Here is a 4,522-nt window from a genome sequence, read left to right as displayed (position 1 = left end):
GTTTTCGTACTGTGTTTGAAACAAATCTCTGCTCTTTTCATGTCAGCATGAATACAGTTTGAATCTCACCTGTTCACACATGGAGACAGTTTGTGGTTTTTCTTCTATTTCTGATCGTCACTAGCATCCAGAGAGTCCACAGTCTGTGGGAGGATCTTAGCTGATCAGCTTTCGAGCACAGCCTGAAGTAAATTTTTTTAGTTTGTCCTCTTAGTGAAGCGGAAGTCTTCTGTTTGGGAGGTTAGACACCTTTAGTGAGCTCCCCTCCCCACACCTAGAAGGCATTGAGACAGTTTTGGTTTTCAGTGAGACATTTCTGAATAGTTTGTAGCATCTCTGGGTACTTCTCAGTGGAGATTTCCTTTGTTTACCTTTTTTTTTGTCAAATATTATAATAAAGTACATCTGTTCTTGGTTTTGTTTGGGTTTCAGCTTTTCTTTGTAGCTCCAGATTTATTTATTTTTTCCCACTGATTTGTTAAATAAACCCCTGAAACTAAGTTAAAAATATACAATATATATACAAATATTTATAAAAACAAAATTTATTTGAATTCTCTTTTTTCTGAACACCCAGAACTCAATTCTCCAGTTTTTCTTTCTTTATCTCCCTGACTATCCCACTTTAAATACGTTCTTGCACTTCCTTGTTCTATCATGAAGTCTCCATATCATCTAGCCTCTGTCCAGAGGATAGACCAAAATCCTTCTTGGTAGTTTCCTTGAGAACTACAGTTGTATTTTTCAGGTGTAAGGTACGGCTTCCCAGTCATTCAATGACAGTTTGTGTTTTTTGTGAGTCGATACAATCATGATGACGTGTTTTATAAGCTCACATGGCTCACAGATGGTTAGATGGGTCACTGCTGTGTATTTATGTGTTGACCTGCATGGAGCTTAACACTTCTTTATATTACTTTTTTAGCTGACACACAAAAAAACTCCAGAAAAAAAATCTTCGGTCCCTCAGGCAGCACTGCTTCAAAAACAGGAATGATCCTGTCATGTGAATCCTTCTCTGTGAAAACAGTTCACTTTGCCATCCACAAATGCAGGCTGGAGCTCCATCATGCAAAGAAGGAGCTGTATGTGAAGCTCATCCAGAAATGCTGCTGATTCCTCTGCAAGAGCAAACATTGTGTTTCATCTCTTCTACACAGCACAGGTCAAAGCACCTCCAACAAGCCTCCTGGTAAGATCACACCAGGTTGGTCTGTAGGTAAACCTTTTCACATTAAATATTCATATAAACACTTACAGTAATAATAAAAAAAGTGCACAATAACATAATTAATGTGAATTTGTCATTAAATGTCAACCTGTTTGTTCTGTCTTTATTTAAACTTTATTTAGACTGATCTCTGTAAGTTTCCAAAGACTCCCCTAAAAACTGTGTAATCCAGGTGTTCAGCAGTCTTATACACCTACCTGTTGTACAAGGTAAAAATATATGACACTTCTAAGTATGTAACTTTTTTTTTGTGAACAACTTTTCTTGTTTATTTCATAAATCGTTTAATTGTGTTGTCTTCATTTGTAAAATGATCTGTGTTTTCAGATTCTCATCTCACACGCACACTGACATGTTGGTTCTGTCCTCGACTGATCTCCAGTCAGAATTGCTCTTTATGTTCATGAGTTTTCTCTCATGTCCTCCTCAGGAGTCCAGGCTGAAGAGAAGTCTACAGGTAAGAAGAAGAAAAAGAGATTTAAAGAATTGCTGGAGCAGAATCTACTAAGTTTGATTTTAATATTTTCAGACATAAATTCCTTTTCTGTTCAGAGTCTGATAATGTCAGGCTTGGGAAGAGCCAGTCGCTGTGCAGGAATACTGGAACTTGCGAACTGTCACCTACCAGCATCTTTTGACATACCTGTTCAGGTAAAACCATTTTTGCTATCATCTTTTCATAACATGTGACAACTAGTCTGTGTAATATCTGGAAAAATTCAGAGACATTTCTAGTAAAGCTGTTTCTCTGCATGTATGAATGTATGAATCTGTTTGTTCATGGAAAAAATTTCTAATTTCCTTTCTGAGATGATGAGGAGAAAAAAAAGATTTCTGAAAAGTGTGTTGCAGTGTAATTTGCAATAAAAATAAAAATATGGTTGTGAAAAAAAAATCTCATGCTGCATTTGAACTCACAAATAGAGGCATTGCTCCCCATTCAAAATGATTGGGTTTCTACTATTAGAAAAAGGGGACTATTTCAGCAAACAGAATTTTCTGCTTTGCAACAATTCCACCGATAATACCCGCACTCGTGGTGCCTTGAAACAACCACCACCAGCATCAAGCTATCATCAAAAAACAGATCTTCAGGTGTTCTCTGGACTCTGAACTTCATCAGTTTCTCCTCACCCACACAGAGTCTTTCACATTGGGCATCTCTTTAAAAGGTGGCAGTTTAACTCTGGTCAGATCATGGTGCTATCTGACTTGGCCCCCCAGCTCTTGCCCCCACTGTCACTCAACACCAGATCCCCACAGGGCTGCGTTCTCAGCCCCCTACTCCAGCGGTCTCCAACCTTTTTTGCGTGACGGACCGGTTTATGCCCGACAATATGTTCACGGACCGGCCTTTAAGGTGTCGCGGATAAATACAACAGAATAAAACTAGTACCGGTACCGAAAAAAAGAAGATTTATTAATAACACATGTGAAAAGACCCAGGAAAACCGAGTTAACGATAAAAACGATAATAAAATAACGCTGAAAACCGATAAAAACCCTGAAAACCATACATTTCACACCTGAGCCTCAACTCTCGCGGCCCGGTACCAAACGACTCACGGACCGGTACCGGTCCGAGGCCCGGGAGTTGGGGACCGCTGTCCTACTCTACACCCAGTACACTAATGACTTCACACCAACCCACCCAACCAACATCATCATCAAGTATGCCAACGGCAGATGGCTGCCCCTCCCTGATCCTGTTTCTGCTGGATTTGTCTTCCTGTTAAAAGGGAGTTTTTCCCTCCCACTGTCGCCAATTTGGGTCATTTGATTGTTGGGTTTTTCTCTGCATGTATTATTGTAGGGTCTACCTTACAATACAATGTGCCTTGATGCAACTGTTATTGTGATTTGGTGCTGTATAAAATTGAATTGAATTGAATTGACATCATTGTGGTTGGGCTCATCGCTGAGATGAAACAGTGTACAGGGTGGAGGTCAAGAACTTGTCCCTCTGGTGCTAATTAACACTGCCCAGAAAAAAGTTGCTGCCCTCTGCCACCCCTGGAGGCCATTTCCAGATCCTCCTATCTTAGGAAAACCAGGGCCATCACAGGTGACCCCTTGCACCCCGCCCACCACCTGTTTGATCCGCTGCCTCCTGTTTGGTGCCTTATGTCAATCAGAACCCACACCTGCAGACTCACTAACAGCTTTTTCCCCTGAGCCATTCTGACTGCTAACAAACACTATCCCCAAACACCCCACCCCTGCCCACCACCTCACTAATCTGAGCCATAGTCTGAGTAACCCTCAGGCCACTCACACATGGACTCTACACTCAGACCAAGTCCTTTTGCACCACTCCCAAGCATTTTGCTCCCCAGTGTCTCTCTTTCTTGTTAGGTACCTGGATCTGAGTGACCCAGGGTCCCTGAGCAGCTATGGACTTGTATCATATTATATGTGTTTTTGATGCACTGTGCTGCTGCTGCGCTGTATTGTTGTCCATGCTTATGTATATAGCATGGACAACAGGGGGCGCTCTATGGAGAAGTGGAGGCTCCAGTGTGGAGGCCATGAGTCTGCTCTCCTGGACTGTAGAAGCTCAGGCTCAGCTAGAAACAGCTGCTCACCTGGCAAAGCTGTTGGACTCACCTGCTCAGGTAGAAGAGGAGCTGCAGCTTTGATGTGGTTCAAACTCACTTTATTCTTTTACTGATGACTCTCTGCTTTCTGTTCAGAGCCTGATTTCAGGTTGGTGGGAGGAGCCAGTCGCTGTTCAGGTATTCTGGAGTTTAAGCTGGGAGAATGGAGACCGCTCATTGTTAAAAGCTTGGCACCAAATGAAGCCAGACTTTTCTGTCAATATCTGGACTGTGGCTCTGTTGTTTCTTTAAAAAACAAACATCAACTTGGATATGTGTGGGAGATGAGTTTTGACTGTATTAATTCTGGATCCCCGAGCGGCTGTGCAGTATCACACATATATATATATATTCACATGCACTGGATCTAAAATGCTCAGGTAAGAGAGCTAAGAGGAAGTTCTCAGCTACAGAACAGTTACTTTAATTAAAACATGATAAGATGTTTACTAAATAATTTAAAAAAGTTAGAACAATGTGAAAACAGAATGCAATAATTTGCAAAATGTGTTAATTAATATTTTAATCATAATAGAGCATATAGAAAACGAATCAAATGTTCAAACTAAGAAAATGTAGCATTTTAAGATTTTCGTTTAAATACCACTTATATTTCCAACCTTGTGTTAACCCTGTTCCAGCTTTTTTAAATTCAGTTCAATTTTACTGAATTTTATTATATTGAGTCACAAAA

Source organism: Copadichromis virginalis, linkage group LG7 (genome assembly GCF_057382275.1).
Source record: "Copadichromis virginalis isolate Kocher_CV1m ecotype Utaka linkage group LG7, C_Virginalis_male_GT1.1, whole genome shotgun sequence".
Taxonomy (NCBI): domain Eukaryota; kingdom Metazoa; phylum Chordata; class Actinopteri; order Cichliformes; family Cichlidae; genus Copadichromis; species Copadichromis virginalis.
The sequence above is the reverse complement of the archived record's forward strand: the minus strand, read 5'-3'. Positions refer to the sequence as shown.